Source organism: Agelaius tricolor, unplaced genomic scaffold (assembly GCF_023055355.1).
Source record: "Agelaius tricolor isolate 1412-34295 unplaced genomic scaffold, bAgeTri1.0.p SCAF_2, whole genome shotgun sequence".
In the NCBI taxonomy this organism is placed as follows: domain Eukaryota; kingdom Metazoa; phylum Chordata; class Aves; order Passeriformes; family Icteridae; genus Agelaius; species Agelaius tricolor.
In genome coordinates this window covers 4818717-4839145 of record NW_027269262.1, presented here as the reverse complement: position 1 = coordinate 4839145, position 20429 = coordinate 4818717, and the positions used below count along the sequence as shown (strand labels likewise).

Sequence of the window (20429 nt, the reverse complement as noted above, 5' to 3'; positions counted from 1 at the left end):
TGGTGCCACTGGGGCAAGGAGACACAGGCAGCCTGGAAGTAATGACTTCCAAAAATGGATCGTAAGTGCAATCTAATAGCAAAGGAAAAAACTGTCTGAAGAGCCAGGGAATGCAGGGCTGGATCAGACATACCTTCTGCAGCCTTGTGTGTGTGGCCAACCTCTGCACAAGTACCAGCTTCCTCCTTCCTGTGTCCACAAAAGCTTTGCAGGTATTTGCTAATAGCCCAGCCCTAATGTATTGAAGGTCTTTTCCCTATCCACCCTACAAGGCCTATTTCCAGAGCAGAGAGCCTGGCAGTGCCCAAGCACAAGTGTCCCAGTACAGGTAATGCACACTGTGCATTGCTCCAAATACATTCCTTCCCTTTTCAGCATCCCTCAGGTCTTCCATTTCAGAGCAGCCTGCACATTTTGGAAATTTTAAGTGTGCTGTGGATGTTTTGGGAAATTGGATGTGGCGTGGTGAGTAGCCAGATGTTGCGGCATCCTGCACTCCTGACCTCTTTTCCTCCAGGACTCGGCTTTCTCCCTCCCATGGGGAGGGACTCAGAGGTTCAAGGCCAAACTGGGCGACGGTCCTGTGCATCCAGCTGAATTCTCTCACTTAGGGGTGCAATCTGCATTTCTGTGTGCCAGACCAAACCTGTGGTTGAGTTTGTGAGTCTGCTGGCAGGGCCACCAGTGTCTTCCAAGTGGTTTTGGTTGGTTTGCAGAGATGATCGGGATGTCAGGGGTGTTCCCTGCCAGACTCTTGAGGTTCTTTTAATAGGCTGTGAAATTTTGGAATGAAACTACTTAAGCCTTCTGACAACACAACACATCTCCAGGTGCCTTTCTCCACAACAAACATCCATTGTAGGGCCTTCTTCCCTTACAATGAGGATTAATTTTAACCCTCACAGCAGCCTAATGGAAAGACTGTGCTGCACTTCAAACGCCAAACACTTGCTGAAAGCTTTCCTTTGTTAGCGCCTCCTGCTTTAGTCACCACCAGCTCCTGAAAAGATTCCACAGAGTTAATGTTTCCATTTCTTTTAATTCGCTCTCAGTGATGACACAGCCATAACACAGCTGTGTTCCAGCTCAAAGGAGCCGAGTGCGGATGCTGCCCACTGCTCCTCGGCCCCTGCTCCCTCCCTGGCTCCTAAGTGGGGCTGGTGCTGTTGGGAGGATACTCTGACATTTTCCAGTCTGGGGTGGAAAGTTCTTTTAGAGGAAGCCTCTTCTGTTTTATTTTTCCCCCTCATTATTTCTTCTTCTTCTTCTTCTTTTTTTTTCTTTTCTTTTTTTTTTTTAATTTGACATTTTCTCTGTGAAAAGCTGACCTAATTTTCTGGGAATAATGTAAATGGTTATACACTCAAAGCATTGCGCTGGAGAGTTTATAGATAAAGCTGAACTATTTTATGGTTCAATTATCACAAAGTACAGGGGATCCCTGTTGCATTAACACTTCATGAAGATATTACAGTGGGGGCTTCCTTGCTCTTTTCCATGTAAGTTAGGATTTGCCAGTAAAAGCTTCACTGCTGTTCTGTCACTACAAAATCCATTAGCCCTGCCAGTTGTAAAAGACATGTTAAAGACATTTTCCTCAACGACTGTATCTGGTGTTAGTATTCATACCAATTCCTTGCCCTGTTCCAAAGGAAGTTTTAAGTTGTCTATTCTGATGCGCAAAAGATAAGACTTATTATGGAGAAGAATTATTCTGGGATAAGAACAGGCAAAGAAAAGGCCATGAAGCGGTGGCAAAAAGGGTTGGCAGTGACACAAGGGCTGTAGCAGTAGCTGGTGCCACTATGCTGCTGGGCTGATGTTAGGACAGGGGTGTCCAAGTCATCCCAACGTGAGTGGCACACAGGGGGCAGTCCTTTCCTGCAGCAGGATGTGGGACAAGTCGTGCTGGCAGAGCCCTTCTCCCTGTTGCATGGGCTGTGAAGGGGGCTGCAGGAGACTCCCATTCCCCTCCACCATGCCTGTGCAATCATCTAGATTAGGCTGTGGTAACCTGTGTTTCAGACTAGGGTGGTGTGCACCAGGTTCACTCCACCAAAGGGCCAAGGTAGTGTTTTGGGCTACAGCCTTAATGCACTAAATTGAAAATGTGGGGCAGGAGGGATCAAATTGTCTGGCCTATTCTTCTTATTCAAGAGTTTTCTCTTTAGGGAACTGAGCTGTAGAAATCTCTGAGACCCTGCTTGGGTGCATTTCCCTATTGACCAAATTCGGTGTGCAATTCCATGGTAGATTTGCAGTTTCAACACCAGATTTTCTGACATTTCTGGTTTGTTTCGTTTCTTTCCAAAAGACCAAGGTCTTTTCATTTTTTACTTCACATATTCTGTCAGTCAATGCCTTCAGCAAGCTGGACCATGCAGTGCTATTCAAAGGAATTGATGTACCACAGTCATCTTCCTTGGTGGTATCTGAACCAGCAGCTTTAAGTGTGGAATGGGTCTGGCTTCCAGCTCTCCAGCCATATCTGGCTGCCGTGGAGATACGGCTCATGCTCTGGAAGGAAATTGTTCATCTGTTGCTGGTGTGTGCTTTAATTTCTATGAGAGTCTAATTAGGTTCAGTGATTAGGAGTGCTAATAGGCATAACAATCCCTCAGAAATTTACCTTTTGGAAAAAGCAGGGCAGCAAAAATACCCAGCAAAGGAAGAAAGAGAGGAAAACTTAAAAAAACCCCAAACCAACAAAACCCTAAAAATTTTATGCGGGATATTATAAATAAATAAATAAATAATAAATAGCCACTATGCAAATGCCTCTACCTATCTATCAGAGATTGTTGTAAAGGCAAATTAGCTAATTGCTGCAAAGTGCTTTGAAAATGAAAAGGGATATATAAGAGGTGATTATTATTATTCACAACAATCTGGTAGGTGAAGGCATCTGTCTATTTTGCTTTTTATATCCCCAGAGCTTTCCCAAAGCAACATTAGAAGAAAAGAAAAGACCTAAAATAGGAGAAGAACAATCCCAAAATGGAGAGAAAAGGCCTGTGACATTTGTGAATAATAAAAAATAATAAGCTACAGATCAGTTTAAAAAATACCATCAGGAGTTTAGGGTAAGAAAGCTACACTGAGGTGCATTTGAATTGATCTTAATGGATATGGAGATCATTAGCAGTGTGCTGATACTGCTGAACTGACATGGAAAATATTAATTTAAATAGGAATATCTTACATTAAGTCTATAACTGCATTAAGATGCAAATGAGTCAAGCTTCCATGCCCTATGCTTTGGCCCTTTTGGTACTAGGCAGAGCATCTGTTTTGTGTCAAAACTTACACAAATTACAGAGAGTAAAGTTTTTATCCCATCACAGGATCTGATGCAATTCTGCAATCTAAAATGTTCAAGGATGATGTAATGAGAGCCATAATTTAGCCTGAGACTAAATCACACATTTATCTCCAGAAGCTGTAGAATAGCATCCAAGCCTCTGAATACTTATATTATGTGTTAACTCCCCTTGCACGGGCAAACCCCAGGGAGCTACTCTTGTGCTTATGCTAAGTGCATGCAAAAGTGCTAGCAAGATCACTACATTAATTTTCAGCATCAGAAAGTAAAATAATGCCTATACTGAGGCAAGACTCCTGATAAGTCTGTGAACTACAGCATTTCATAGCTGTGGATTTCATAGCTGTGGAAGAATTAACTCATTTTTCCTTTTTTTTTTTTTTGCCTTCTTCTCAATTATCACTTGCTCTAGCTATGAATCACTTCAGACCTCATTCCTTAAAGGTATCCAAAATTCCCTCAGGTGTTTTGACATAATTCTATTACATCTTATTTCTGTTTAATATTAAATTCTTTCCTGCATGTTTAAATAAACCTGGAAACCTTTTTAGGGAGCCCAGCTTAATGGGGAGCTAAGAAAATGCACGCCGAATGTCACCATCTTACACATGTTTTATGATTAATGGTAATTCATGCAGAACCAGCCACTTCACAAGGAGAGACTAAACACTTACATAAAGCTAGGTGCTTCTCTCTGACCTTAATTTGTTTCTGTACTTGAACACTGGATTCCCTTTCAAAAAATAATTATTCCCATAAAGATTAAAAACCAATAACCCTGTCTCTTTCTGTGAGAAAAACAAATGCAGAGGCTTGAGTGGGAATGCTGGAAATACTTTCTTGGTGGCTATTCCAATAAACTACAGTGTAAGAGGTCTTCTCCTGGGCCAGGATGTGTGTGTATGGAGAGTAGGGATATGGAGGATGGAGCCTGTTTGTTTTCATGTGTTTCATGGCATTTTCTGTCTTGTCTGTAATACATTTTCTTACTGCTTCTTCTATAAGTTGACAGGATGTCAGGGATGGTCTTCCAGTATGAAAAGCAGGCGGCTTCTGCTGTTTGATATATTCTACCCAGAGTTGGGAGATTGTGGGGTGTTCTCTCATTTCTGATGCAGTAGCCCATCTATCCAGGCAGGGGCACATCTTGGGCTTTGTCCTCTGCCTGCAAGAACCATAGAACCAGAGGCACTTCAGGTAGCTCACAGTCTCTCCACATTTGCCCAGAGAAAAAGGAATAGTAGAAGAAATAGGGACAGGTTAGCTGAGACAAGATTTCCACCTCACCTCTTTCAAAGCTGGTGTTTGCTTGGGTGATTCACACACCCTTCTGAGTGAGCAGTGAAAACACTCCTTGCAGTGGTACCTGGTGATTCCCACCACTGGTCATGAGGGACACATAATTTCAGACAGACTGGGCTACACACACAGAAATGGAAGGTTTGGCAGTAAACCCAAATATGCCTTAACTGAAATATCTACATGTTTAACATTGCCATTAAATCTGGATATCATCAGTTCCTAAAGTGTTTCTCCTTCCTCCTACATCTACTATAGTTCTTTCCCAAATAACCAGTTAGCTAAGTCCAGGGATCATAGCGAACTTGGTCAAGTCAGTGGCAAAGGAAGGGTGTCCAAATAATTAGACTGCATGGAGACTGTGTTTGCACCACTTTTTCCTCTGCTTTTGGAAAAGGTGGATGCATTCACTGTGAGGAACAACTGCAAAAGAAAGAATATTAATGACAAAGGTGCCAAAAAACAACAGGAAAGAAAAGCCAGGATTCTTGGATTATAACAACTTTTCCATTAAAAAAAATGTATATAAAAATCACAACAGTGCATGATGGCTTTTGTGGTCCTTTGGTATTACATATCTGTTGGCATAAAAAAGAAAGCTGTGATATAAATCTGATGCTGCTTGTCAAGACACTGGAATATTATTCTAATGAGGCATCTACTATATCCTTTTCAGAATCCAAAGACATCCATCAAAGCCAAAGATTGAAAGGGATAACTTCGACTTTATATTGCTAGGCACTGGTTTTTTGGAGAAAAGTATTATTATTTTTTTGTTCTTTTTTCAGGAATGCAAAGCTGGAACTTGAAGAGGAAAGAATCTGATATTTTGCAAGTACTGGAAGAAGTGCTCGTAGATACATCTTGAATTTTCCATCTTAACCTTGTGGCATAGTCACAGGTGTCTGCTCTGAGCATGCAGTGAGTATTTCTTGCTTTGCTAGCAATTAATGAGCAGTACAACAGCATTGCACTGACATTTATCTCTCCAAAACTTTGCCCTACCACGTCTAACTACACCCTTCGGGTGGTAAGTAGGATTTTATTGTGTGGAAAAAAAAAAGAAAAAGGAAATTGGAGGGCTGAGCCAACACAGATGCACTAAGGACAGTGAGAACTCCCACTGAGGGATGCAGCATGAACAGCACAACCAAAAAGTCTTGTGTGGCAAGCAAGCCTTCATCTAAAATTCTTTGGAAACTGAATAAGCAGGATTAATTTCCCTGTCAATCACAGAACTGGCTTTCAGTTGAGCTGGGTTGCTGAGCCCCATAGCCCAGGTCCTCACTCGTCACCTGGTCTCTCTGCCTGTGAAGCTGAAGCAGCACACTGCTTCATGCCTCTCTCTTCTCACCTGCAGAACCTGCATGCTACCTATCCACCTCACAGTGACATTACAAGGCTAATTTAATCACAGCTCTATGGGCCTTCTGAGAGAGCTGGAGAGAAGGTGCTGTAGCAGTCATCATGCCTTTTGTTATCATTAGAAGTGGCATTTGAGTGCCAGCTGAGGACTGCGGGAGCTGCATCCAGGCATCAGCTGCGGCTATATGTCATAATGACCCAGATGATGAGAGTGGCTGAATGGGGAACAATTTTGGTGACCTGCAAAAGAGCTGCATGAAAAATGCAAACTCTTGTGCAGCCAGAATTTAATTCAGTGCCTGCAGAAACCAAAATCTTCTCACATCTTCTCATAAAGAGGAAATTAATTAATGCTTTTTCTTCAGAAGTGCTTTTGCTTTTGAACAAACAAACTGAGAGAACAAATGAGACTGATAAAGTTTCTTGGAGGATCGCATTAGGAGGCTGGAAGGCAGCAGAGGTGACAGGGAGACTTCCCAACACCCAGGAAAGATGTTTTGACTTTCCTTGTTCTTTGGTCTCTTTACCCTTCTCCCACTGCTCTTGCTATTGTTGACAGCAGCATGCCAGCAGCCCCATGTCTCTTTGAGGTCATCTTGTGAGAGTGGGTGGCCATGTCATCCACCCATTTCAGCCCAGTTATCCCATCCACTGCCTCCCATCCCACATTTTCCATGACAGAGGAGCCACAGAGAGGCTGGAGTTTGCTTCAGAAAGTGGAACAGCACAGGAACCCATGCCTGTGGCAGAGCCAGCTTGGAGACACCTTCTCACTTCCCTCACCCAGTTTCTTCCATGGGATCTAACAGAGAGAGCTGTGTGAATAAATATTGATACTAAACATAGTCAGAAATGAGAATTCACGATCTAAAATTACACAAATATTTGGGAATTTAGACACTATAACTCAAGTGGCACTTAATCTCCAAGTGCAACCAAAAATATGTAACTCCTCGGTTTACTAGCAGTGTCAGCTCCCCAAGTGTGGAGCTGAATAATTTAGAGTGGAAGAGAAAAAGAGAATGGCTGAGCATGGATTTTGCTGAAGAGGAGAGGAGCTCCCTTTCAGATTCACTGGTGACTTTTCCTGGCTGGATGGGGAAGGGGGGCTCCAGGTCACCTTCAAGACAACCCCATAAATGCAGAGAAAAAACAGCCACACATGCATAACCCATGGTCCTTCAGCCTCCTGACTGCAGGCTCCAGGAGAGAAAAGAGGGGCACGGAGGGATAGGAATGGGGGGCATGCAGGAGTGCATGGTGCTGTAGCCTTCCTGTGGCCGGGGAGGCTGCCCAACACCTGCCACCAGCCAGGCTCAAATCTGAGAACTACAGCTGTAGCATAAAGGCGGATTATCGCCCATCCAAACCAAATTCAATTATCATATCTATGCTGCTTCTCTATTTCTGTAACTGGAAGGCTATTATTAGGCTCCCTCCCTCTCTCCCTCCCTCTCGCTCCCTGTTTTTAATACATCTCCAAGTAATGCTGCTGTAAAACATTCAGAAAAGTAAACATTAGCTTTAGGCCATTTGATTATCAGTTTTCCAGAACGCTTCGTTCTGCCCTGTGTTACTCCATACTCCTTTAATACCAAAAAAAAAGAGATGGACTGAGATGAGTTTAATGAATCCACTCTATAGCAATTCCTCTCTCTGTCTCCAGTGATGGCTCTGGCTCACTCTCACAGTGACAAAAAAAAAATACCAGTTTATGCTTGGATGGAAAGAAGTGAGGAAATAGGTTTTCCCCGTGGAAAAAAAAAAAAGGATACTAAATTTCCTCCTGTCCTAATTGCTAAAATATTTCTTAGCAGCCTTCCTATCTGTACCCCCATTAATGACTACTTCTTTTCTCATGTTAGAAATGGGAGGTAGTTGGGTGATGAGACGCTGGTGTGATGGAGTCCCTGAGATGAGGGAACCAGTCCTCAGCACAGGAGTCAACATCCCAGAAACACATTCACTGCCAGTGTCCTCTCTGATGCTGTTCATTTACACCACAAAGTGCATTGTTTTTCCCTTGGAGCTGCAGGACAGGGGTGGGACAGGGATGGATAATGCTTCACACCTCCTGCAGAGCTCTCTGCCCTTTGTGCCAAGGGCTGACACTTTACTCCAATGAGAAGCTTATATACTTTTTGTGGGTTGGTGGTATACTTCTTTCTTCTGTTAAACACACATTTTGAGCAGGAATTGCGCCTCACAGGCATGGTGAAATAAAGCCTCTACACTTAAGCTGTAGGAACACAGAAATGAAAGTGTTAGTAAGAGCTGAGTTAATCCTTTGGGACACATGATGCGCCTTTGATGCTTTTTAACATGCCCATGTGTGAATAAGACAAAAAAAGGGCAAAATCTTTGCTCAGTTCTTGTGGGGTTACCATAATATATGTAATAAATCATACTCCTATACCCCAGCTTTTTGGTTGTAACAGGTGTTTTTAGCATCACGACTTTCATTTCAAAAGCTGCCGTAGGACTTAAACTCCTTTATCTCTATCTTTCACACAAATCAGAGTTTCATAGATAATAAAACAGTTGGGCAAAAATATGAAGATTGAAGAGGTAGAGTCTTACTTCTGTACTCTTGGGAATTAACTAGGAGCAAAGAGAGGGGCTCTGGCTTCAAATTCCACCCCCCATTAGCATCACCTGTTCGAGACATGACTCAGGGCCACACAGAAGTTGGGTGTTCTGAGGTCTGGGGTGTCACTCAGCTTACAGAAACATCCTTCCTGGTGCATAATTAAGAGAATTTGGCTCACTGACACATCTCAGATGAATCTCTCAGGCCACACCCCTGAGCACACAGATTTCTGCCTCTCATAGTGACTGGTACCAAATACTCCACACCAAGGCAGGTGTGAGCCTTCTGCCTCACAGACACAGGAACCTGCTCACTGCAATGGGCAGGTCTAAGCTGTGTGGGGAAACTGAGAAGATGAAAACTTAGTTATTCCCTGCTTCATTCTGCTGAGCTGCAAATATTGTGCAAATATTGTAGCCAGCTTTTTTAAAATTGATTTTTAAAGCTTTTGGATAAGATTCTTATTTACATCGTTCTGATTGTGCAAAGGGACAGAACAGAGCCAAGTTTTTTAATTAACAACTCATATACAAGAGAATTCAGCATGAAATGCAGAAGTACTTCCTCTCTCTTATGTTTTGGCCATGTGCAACCATAACACCACATAACATTAATGATAGTTGCATGACCATGCACCAGAGCAAAGTCTCCTGGGATGCTAATTGGTCTGTAGGATTGGTGCTTGACACCCTGCTCATGTCTGTAAACTAGGATAAGGCCTGGGGCTTAGCCACACGCCATTTGTTAAGTACTGGAGTTTCTTCATTTCCTTTGTTTAACTACCACTGATTAAAAATTTAGCAGTGATGCTGTGCAAAGGTGAGCCTACAGGCACTGCATTAGAGAGCCACCTTTGAAAACAAAGGCACAGAGAGCAGCTGGGGAGGAGATAGGAATGTGGACCTGGATCTTGGCAGCAGCAGAAAATACTCAAGGGAGACACAGAAACCATCTCTTGGTGGGAGGGGGATGGGGGGGAGGGAGAAATGTGACAGACTTTGGAGCAGAAATGAAATAACTGAGAAATGAGCATTGTGAGCTGACCTGCTCTGAGGGCTGAGGGCTGGGGTGGGCTTCACCCAGGGGCTGGGGCACCTCTGCTGGCCCTGCCACCTGCAAGAGGGCACTGGCTGGTCACCCTTCCACCAGCACTTAGCCTTGCACAAGGTGGGCTGGTGGGCACTGGGCAAGGAAGAACCTGTCCTGTCCCACAGGTGTCATGTCTGGGGGTGAATTCATGCTATTTTCCTTAAATCTCAGAGCTGTTTCAATTTCATGTAGCAGGAGAAGCCTAACAGCTGGTGTAGTTTTTCACTTCAGCTGTTTAATGTGGCGTCTGTGACTCAGTTTGCACCAGCAAAAATTAGGGTGAGGCCAGAATCAAACCATCCTTGTAAGCAACAGCTTCAGGTCACTCCCGAGCATCCCTGCTGTGAGGAGGGGCTCAGGCTTGTTCAAGCTGCTACTTCTCTATCTGGTAAACATACTGAAGGAAGTTTGTTACCTGCTAATGCAAAGAGGACAAAAAAAAAAAGGGAAAAATACAGGAAAAAAAAAGGAAAATAGGGAAGTGAAGTAACTCAGTGCTATTATTTTGCTGTGGTGTTTGTCATCGTCCAGTTTCCTTGCTGGGAACGATGAGAGATCACAAATTTGCTAATTCTCATTGGTATTTTCTCAGCAGTATTTCCTGCAGAATGCGAATGTCTCTTTTCTTGTAGGCAGATGGACAGAGCCTGCAGGATCACATTTACTGGAGAGAAACCAGCTTTGAAAAGTTTCAACAGCCGGCATGGTATCTGGTCCATCTCTATTGAAATGAGTTCATTATCATTCATTTTTTGCCAAATGCCAATCAGTTCTTAAATCACTCTTGAAATTAGGATGTTAGGGAAAAAAAATATAAAAGTCTCCACAGATACATTTTCAACATTTGCAGGAATATTTTAGAACTATTTCTCCAACAGTTGATGCTATATAATTAATGTATAAAGCAAAACAGACACAACAGACCTTCCAAAAAGTGGTGGGATTTTTCATTATGTGGGTGCAGAAAGAAAGCAGCAAAAGTTCACCAATTCCTTCACCTACTCATTTGCTAATGTATCACATTTCAGATAAGATGGAAATGTATTATTTTGAGAGACTGATACTCAGTATCCATCCTTTCTTTTTTTCTTTTTCAAAGGGTTACGCAGTTTTTCTGCAGAGATTCTGATTTTGTACTCAGAAATTTATCATCTTCCTAGGGCTGGTCCTCTTAACAAGTGTTTGTTAACATATCATGAAGAGACTCACATTCAGACTGTCATACTGTTCTACCAGATTAAGGTATTTGCATATTTTCCTGCAAAACAAACCCATTGTCACAGTGGATTGATAGGAAATAAAGAAGGCAGAAAAATGTAGATTTTAGCATGTAAGCCCATGTCTTTCACCTATTGTATAATTGGTTTGTGTTAGCTGATTAGTGAGTATGATGGCTTGAGAACGCAAAGTTTTGCCACTCCTTTCCATTTTAATGGTAGCAGATACACAAATTAAATGAAAATACTCTGCACTGTGTGCCTTAAGTAAAAAGTTGAATTTTAGCAAAAGCAGCACCCCAGTGGACACACGGTCTCTCAGTGTATTGTTCCATGCAGATACTAACAAAGGGAAGACATAAAGTGTCCATGTGCTCCACGTGCCCTCCCTAGCTCATCTGCGAGTGCCCAGGTTCTGTGTCCTGTTTGACAACCACATGGCACTTCTGACAGACACATGGAAGGTCATGTCTAAATTCATCATCTGAATTTTTCTACGCGGGATCAATAACATCACTCATTTTCTGTGTGTATCTGTGTACAAATACACAGAGGCATCAACCCTTCACTGATGGGAGCCAAATTTCTCCAATTTGTCCAGTCTGGCCCTTGGAGCCCAACAGGACATCTCCAGCACATTTCCAGCTTAAATAACATGAACCACATATTAATGTAGGGAAAAGCTATGAAAATTCTTAAAAGGATATTGATTCTGACACAAATGTCTGACTGAAGATGCTGTGATACACAGATGAAATTACTATCCGGGCTACTTCAGATGCACGGAGCATTGCCAATAGCCAAAAATTTTTGTCCCTAAATAAATGAGGTTAAAATGGACTTTTTCCCAAGTGAGCAGCCTCATGCATTTTGCTTTTTATTGGCTTCCTTCTCTGTGTTCTCTTTCTTGTTCTCTGTGATCTCTTTCTTCTTCTTCTTCTTCTTCTTCTTCTTCTTCTTCTGCACCTCTTTTTTCATCTTTTGGTCTCAAGCAAAATAAGAGGAGATAAACCATTAAATAGGAGAGGAAAGTATAAAAAACCATGAGGATTTTTTCACAGCCACCACTACAATTTGGAAGAAAAAAACACCAAAACATTCTCTTTTGAAATGCTTGAGAGTAAAAAAAAAAAGAATCCCATCCCTTTTCATTCAGCTCTAACATTTGCACTGATTAACAAGAATATTTTCAATTCTGTTCAAAAGGTGTAATGCAGGTTAACACTACACCTCCATGGCATTGGTTTTTCCACAGTCACGATGAGAGTTTCAGTCTCCCTCCCACAAATATTTAGCAACAAGAGAAAATGGTTTCCCCCCCCACTCTGTATTTTGTTTCCCTCAGGTGTCACATAGTTCTCCTTTGTTTTAATCCAGCACTACTTGCACCCATCTCTGTGCCATCTCTAGTGTCATCTCACTTCCTCATCTGTGCTAATAAGGAACATTTAGGAGCAGCTCCGGCTTTGGCACTGCATTAATGAAGCACTAACATTTGTTAGGAGAGAGACTCAGCGATGTTGACAAGTGACTTTGCTGATCAGAGGAGCACAGTTGGGTTGGAAGGAACCTGTGTTCTTGAAATGTGGGAGGTGAATTATCTCAGTATTCAAAAAAATAAACAGAGACAAGTTTGATGAGTTTAAATTCACAGAAGAGCTTTTTAATATTTCCTGAGGTTCTAATCAAAGAAGCATCTTAACTGGTCCCAAAGGGAAATGAAAGATGAAAGGAGCTGACACTGATGCCCACTCTACCTTGCCTGGCTGCTACCGGATTGTTTTTTTTTTTTATTGTTTTCTTGCTTGTTACTAAAAATATCTCAGCGGGTAAGAATTAACAGTAGGATATTAATGCAAAGTCACAAATAAAAATCCATGGCAAAATGTAGCATACCTTTAAAATTTTAACATCTAGTAATTCTAAATTGAGGAAATTGACATAGATCGGATGAAAGAAGATACAGCACCTCTAGCTTATGCCAACTAAAAATAAGAATTATTAATGAAGCTGGGCTTTCTTCTGCTGTGCACATTAATTATTTATGATAATAATACTCTGCACTGCCATATTAAAGAATTTTCTTCACCCAGCTTCCCAGAAAACTCCATCTTCTGAAACCCTCAACATGTTAAAAAACACAAAAGAATGAATTCCTTTCAGTGTATTTATTATACTGGAAGATGAATATAGTCTTGGGTTATTAAACTGGAATGAAAAACACATCTTATTAGAACTTACATGGTGATTTTTATTCTCACTAGTTTCATATAAACTTAATGATGCAGACTGCATTTTTATGCTCATCTATTTTAAAATGGTGCCTGGAGCAAAAGAAGCTTCCATTAATGCCAGTTTGGTATTTCAAATACAATTTGATGTAATTTACTTCAAATATATGTGAACAGAGAAGGATAATGCTGAGAGCATTTGCTGGATTCAGATCTGGGTTAGCTCATGGCAGTGATTTGTTAAAACACAAGTTTTATGAAACAGAAGAAAAAAAGAAAAGGAAAATGAAAGTGTTTTTCAAAATATAGGGTAAAATTAATATCTTTATAAAGATGTTGGGGGGGAATTTATTTTGAATTGTCAGTGTTTAAATAATTTGTTCTGAAAAATAACGTTATTATTATTTAGAAATCAACAAATGAAACTCATTTAATAAGAGTATTGGACCACATTTTTTTAGAGCTGTTGAATTTGTTGTGATCAATCTAAAATAGACTGAGATTGATTTTTTTACGTATCTCCATTCATTTATTTCCAATCCAAGCTTTATGTAGCTGTATCCTTTGTTTTTTCTTATAGCAGAGACACTTGAAAGCACACAGAAGCATCTGCAGAATGTGGGATATGGCAGGGGCAGGGGTCTCATGCAAGGACCGGAGTTTTTACAATTGAGGAATGCATACACAAAAAAATACAATTCATGGTAAAAAATGTGTGCTTGAGAATGGTAAGGGTCTGTATGTGTGAATGTAATATCATACTATAAATTCACACTGTGCTTCTACACAGAGCGCCACGCTTCCAGTGTATCTTGCTGTGTCAAGGGACAGCATTCTGAAGCAGAAAACATTGCAGCAGGTGCAAGGTGCTGGTTCTGCTCTCCTCCTGCAGCTGGGATCCCCTGGCAGGGGTTTGCATCCCCTGCTGCACTGGGACACCCACCATTTCCACAGGCAAGGAGAAAACACAGTTATTGCCTCCCTGCTTTTATTGCATTTCTGCCTGTGTTTTTTTCTTCCTTGTTTTTTCTTTTCCAGGGGTTTGCAGGGAGGGAGGGTGAACCCGAGATCAAGTAAGTGGCTTAAGGGTAAGATTATAAAAGCATTGGTGAGATGTAGGCACATAACCCCTGTGAGGAGACTTTATGCCTAGCTCCTCTAGGGCATTTGTTAAGGCTTACTCCTCCTTATGAATTTCCTGAGCCTCTTTCACACTCTGTCCTTCTGAAGATAAATGCTACCCCTACCAGGGCCCATGGCATTGTAGCCTGTCAGCAGGTGGTCACAGCTCTACCCTCTTCTCATGGCTCTGCTGCAGAAAACCCTTGAAATTTAGGCAGCACCAGTTGCCCCAAGTGGGACATCTGGGAATGTGGTGAACAGCACCAGTGATGGACAGGCATCCCCTGCAGGGCAGTGCCCCTAAACAGGGGGCTACACAGTGCAGGGTGGCCAACACAACCCACCTCCTCACTTCTGCCTGGGAGGCTGAAGAGAGCCTGCCCCAGAACAAGGACCCTCATCTCAGGTGGATTAGAGCCCTTTCTGGTTAATTTCCATGAAGCAAATAATCGAAATCCGATGGAAAAAATATTCCTAATTGGTTTTTAGGCAAAGATTGGACAAAGAGCTGCTTCTGGAGGAAATGTGTCACAGCATCATTTCGTAAAGCAACAGCAGCTTTATGAATGTGTTCATAAGCTTCTGCATACACATAGAAATTGTTATAAGCAAAATGAATGCCTAAGAAAATTAATGAGAATATTTAGAGTTTAGTAATAGACTCTGTTTCCTCTGCCTGGGACAATGCACATGACCTCATGAGCTATACCATTACAAAGATTTTAAAAATCATAGGCATTTCAAAGCTACATGTTTGAATTTTTTTTTTGTCTTAAATCCAGGCGTTAATGCTTTCAAACCAGCCAACCCCATCACCTGAAATGCAAGTCTTCATTGGTGCAGTTCTTTGTTTAGACAATGGCAGAGGTATGCCTGTGCTAGGGAGATGTTTAGTGTGCACTGGAGAAAAGTGTTAAGAAAAATCACAGTATTAAAAAATAGAAAGAAAAATACCACCTGCTTGTTTAGCTTGAGATTTCATTTTTGTGGAAACTGTACCCATTTTGACCCTCATGAGTCAGTGACAGCACATACAGGCAAGGAGCAGGGGATGAATCCTGTGTTGGGTCCTGTTCTCTGTTCACTTGTGGTCCTGACAGTGAGGGCAGTTCCTGGATCAACAAATAACCACTGAACTGTGACAGATTTTCTGAATTCAGTGATTACAGAATCTTCAAAGTCAAAAGGAGATCACAGCTTGGGTGAAAATACTGGTGGAGGTCAGCTGTATTAAAAGTGATTATGTGTTAGTCCCTCACAGCTTTTGCTCAAAAACCAGGTAGTCAGCTTGAGGGATATTTTGACCTTTTCCACTTTCCATCTCTGTGTTTCTGATAAAACAAACAGGATGACCTCTGCAGCACACACTTCTCAAGGTGGTATTAGACTGACACATATACTGAAAGCATGAGACCTTTCCTTTCATCTTTTCTGAAATGGTCAGGTTTGAGATTGTTACTGGAGAAAACTTTCCCTAGAGTGAACCTGAACTCATCATCACTACTATATCTGATATTTAGAAAGCACTCATTCAAACAGGGCAGGCTAATAGGTACTTTGAACTACCTTTCAGCTATCAATGAGTTTCACTACAGACATTTAGGTCCTCAAACAGGTACAGCACCTGCAAGATGTTTTTGTTGCTTTGGTTTTATTTTTTACAGACAGGAAAGAAAAGAAAAAAAAAACCAAATAAAACACTGCATTCATGAAAACAGTCCAGCACTGTTTCACCATAAATCAGCTATTGCTGATTAGATCTTTAATGTAATGGATCAATGTCTCAGCTGACACAAAGGAACTTCACTGCCTTGTCTCAAACAAGCTCAGGTTCTGGTGCAATGTCTTTGCCAACATCATAAACACCCACTGGATGTTTCCAGTGCACTCAGCAGCTAGCACCTGCTGGGCCACACAGCAAAACAAACCCACTGGCACCTACTTCATTTCCGGAAAAATCAAGGCGGTATGAAAGGAAACAAAAAAGCTGTGTAGCCTGTATATAAATTAATAATATTAAGCCTTACTTTTCCTGTAATTAAAGAAAAGAATTCTCTACAAAGCATCCACGCACAAATGACTTTATCATTCAGTATGCTTTTCTAGCTTACTCTGATCCTACGTGTTGTCCCATCCTTCCAACAAACAGCTCCATTGCCCACCAGGCTGGTGGCAGCAGGTGCACAAGCAGTTGCTCAGTCCCATATCGATGCTTCTGTCCCCTAGAAGGTGCCAACCCCATCCCAGGCTGGCAGGGAGATAAAAGGCATAAGAGACTTCATGCACCAGGGTTTTCTGGGCTGAAATATGCAGGAGAACTCATATCCATACATGCAGATTGATGCTGCACTCTGGACCACTCTTCACTTTTTCCACCTCCTCTTCCCTAGCTGTCATGTAGGAAAATGAACTGGAGAGCAGAGGGCAATTGCCCTTGAGCCTTAACAAATGCAAAATATAGAAAGAGTTGAAACTTCCTTCTACCTATACAGTTAAAACCCCTGCTGTGAAGGGGCAGAGGTGACATTCAGGAATTGGAACACAGGTAGAAGTCTCTTCTTTCTTCCTGGAAGATAAACAAAGTGAGAAGTAGGGGAAGTGAGAAGTAGCAACATATCACTGCCAATTTATGGCACTTGAAAGAAAATTCTAATCTGTGATTTACTCATTTAACTGCAATTTCAGTTCACCTACAATGTCATGACCTTCTTGATGATAGTTATATATGGCATGTGACATAGATAGAATGAGCCTCTTGCATATGTAGAAACGGGTTAAAAATGAATGTTGTGTCCACCCTATTTTACTACTGCTGTGATTTAGTAAAAGACTAGTTGCTGTCAGATCCAGTAATTTGAGTCTCATCTTACAACGAAGTATATATGCTGATGAAAAGCTGCTTTAGCAGCAGAGAGACTGCTAATTGTTTGATTATACAGGTCTTCACATTAATGAAGCACTATTCCATGGATTTGGAGCATGGCGTGCAACCAAATTACCACCCCAGCACTCAAGCTGTGAAATCTGATTATTCATTAGCCAGTCAGTGAGTGGTACAAACATCTTTTCTTTTTTCAAACCGTCAAAGGAGAGCAACTGCTTTTTTTTTTTCCCCACTCTTCCCTCTAAGAATATAGAGGTTTGGACTTTTGTCAATGATAGTAGCTTACTTAAGAATTTAAGGATAAACATGTTATGTAAAGGGGGCCTCATTTTTCCCCTAACTGTGCCCTTCTTGCATAATTTATCCCTGATGTTTACTTAGTCCTGGCCTCCCCAGAGCCTGTCACTAACTGACAATTGTGGTGGATTTAATGAATTGAGAGTAGACTACACCCTCCTTAATTGACAGGAGTTACTAAAAGATAAGGAATCAAAGTAGGGAAAGCTCACAGTGTATCTGGCTCTACCAGGCAGACCTGACTGAAGATGGATGGTGGTGAAAGTAATTGTCAAACTTCTTTTATCATCATTGTTTTATAAACTTGGATTTTTTTTTTCAGGGGAAATTTCTCTCTCACATAAACAATGAGATGGAGAAAAAAAATAATTGGATGTTATTAACAAAAAGGTCTTCCTTCCTTCCTTCCTTCCTTCCTTCCTTCCTTCCTTCCTTCCTTCCTTCCTTCCTTCCTTCCTTCCTTCCTTCCTTCCTTCCTTCCTTCCTTCCTTCCTTCCTTCCTTCCCCTGCCCACAGCTAACCTAACCTAACAGAGATTCCAGGTACAACCAGCCTGTTTTGTACAGTGAATGTAGCTGGGTTCAGTTACAAAATGAGCGGTGTGGAAATCCTTCCTCACATGCTGGAGAAGTACTGACATCTCTAGCAAATGGGATTATCTGTAATGAGATTACATACAAAGAGATTAAGATGTGAACTGACACTCCTAGGAGATACAAAAGAGGCTCCTGAGACAACAGAGAAATGAGGTGTCAGAAGCAGAAGGTGGAATTGCTTCCTTGAGAAGGTTTTTCATGATAATGATAATGATCTTACCCGTATAATAGCGCCTTTCATCCAGAAAGATCCCCAAAGAGCTGTACAAATGCCGTACACTAGTTCTTTTCAGACCATCATGGAAATGCTTCCACCTCTGGTCGGAGTACAGCAGCTGTTTAACCACACACAAGCTCACCTCACACAGCAGTGCTGGGCAGGAACTATTAGGATAAAGGCAGATCTCAGGGAAAATTCTGGACACCAAAATATAACTATATAAGTCTATATAACTATACTCAAGTCTGAGTCATTCCACAAAACTATATTTGGGATTTGAGTTTCCATTTCTTTGCTTTTTTCCCCCCTTGCTTTTTGCTATTCAGGCTGACATGTTTAAATAAGAATATTGAATTAGTTTTTAAAATGTTCATTAAAAATGCATCTGTTTTCTTCCTCAAAAAATGTGCTGGAAAAATAAAAGACCAAAGCAAATATGAAAGGACAAAGATTTTGAAATTTTGGTTGAAGCTTCGACCTTGTTTCAGGTTGCATCTGACTGTGCAGTGCATTGACTGGCCATTGCCAGGCAGATGACAGACAGATGAGACCCATGCATGCCTGCTGGTGGACACAGTTTTAAAAACAAGATATCTCAAATTTGAGTGACAGGGCTGTGATTGAAGCCACCCAAACCAGTGAAAACTGTGGAGAGAACTCTTCCAAAAGTAACCTTTGAGTCTGGGGTGCTTCAGTTTTCATCTCACAGAACACTAGGGTACCTACTGAGCCTTTTAACTATTCTCTGTAAAGCTGCCTGGCAACAACTTCACATGAAAAGCCTCAGAACACAGGCAGTAGGTGTTGTCCAGAAGAAAAAAGTTATTAAAAAACCCTTCTGTGTCCGCTTATTGCTCATCAGAATAAATATCTGTGCTTCAGGCATGGCTTGAAGACATGAGTGCAGCATAGGCGTTCCTCAGATAAAGCGCCTCTCTCACTCTCTGAGTGCTAAATTACCATCCTTGTTCTTAGTAGATTTTATTAGTCTTCTTGTCAGTCTTATAAATAGAGTTTAACAGGAAAATAAAATGTATTTAGACAATATGGTCTATATGGCTTTGCAGCTAAACAAGTCTCTCTGTCACATTCTTTCAGCTCTGGCAAAAAGGGTAATGAGAGGTTTTGCTTGCTCCTCCACTCCCATGTTTGCTCTGCCAAGCAACCACCAGCACCAATGCCCAAAGGAAAACTTGCTTTCAGAGAGGGGGCTTAGTACTAACCCTGGATATTATTCTCCTCTTTCCAGCCTTCAAGCCAAGAAGCCTTAAGTCAAGATTACTCCTTCACTGGTTGCCAGGTACCAGGGGAACTGTTAACTGCTCACCACAGACCATGGCGCAGCATCCTCCAGTGCCTGTCTCTTCCCTGTGAAGGAGCCCTGGGTCCTGGCCCCTACCAACACCTGACAGCCCTGCCATGACTCCACAGCACTGAGAAAACCCATCTGTGGCCCAGTATCCCTGTTTGCAGCATGGATAATGATGCTACTTATCCTGGTAGGGGTGGCTTTTATTTCTCTGTCAGTCACAGTGCACAAAAGAAAAATACGCATCTTTGTAGCATCCCTCAGGCATCACAGACTGTTAAACCAATACAAATTACAACTATTTCACCCACTGCTGCTGCCACTGGTAAGCTACTACTAACCTCCTGAGAGCACTGTATGAATGAGAGATCTCCTTTGCTTCTCCACATTTGAACTGTATCCTCTCACCCTGGATGAAAACCCACAATTTGTTGATGCTAACAATGCTGTCCTCATAAATGAAATCATTCTATCTTTTTAACTTTTTTTAAACTGAATTTTTTTCAGGTATTAAGATTAGTTTTCTAAAGACACTTGCCAGTACAAGCATGTAATTTTAGGCTTTAGGGTCTTTTTTCTCTACCTTTATAAGATTATATTGGCAAAACCCCTATGTTTGACTCACTTGTCCTGAAATAAAGCTGCTTTGACTGATGTGGCTTGGTTCACATGAATGGCACATCCAGACTCCTGACATTATTTCTTTTCTGCCACAGGCTGTAGCTACCCAAGGAAAGTTTTGCTCACCTAACCATCCTAACAAGGTCCACCCTAGGATATGTAAAGGGCTAATAAGTCTGGCTCTAAACTCCCCCATGGGACTTCTCCATTTGGGACTTCTCCAGGAGGAATCAGGTGGGGAAACCAGCCTCTTGCCTGATTCACTCT

General features: G+C 41.7%; 1 long non-coding RNA gene across 1 annotated transcript in view; it reads left to right on the top strand.

Moving 5' to 3' along the window:
• Positions 1–20195, top strand: part of LOC139600474 (uncharacterized) — a 44813-nt gene extending 24618 nt beyond the window's left edge. Inside the window, exons 2-3 of the long non-coding RNA XR_011682560.1 lie at positions 5410–5542; positions 19482–20195. This is a non-coding gene — a long non-coding RNA (uncharacterized lncRNA). The remainder of the gene's footprint in view (positions 1–5409; positions 5543–19481) is intronic.
• Positions 20196–20429: the final 234 nt, after the last annotated feature.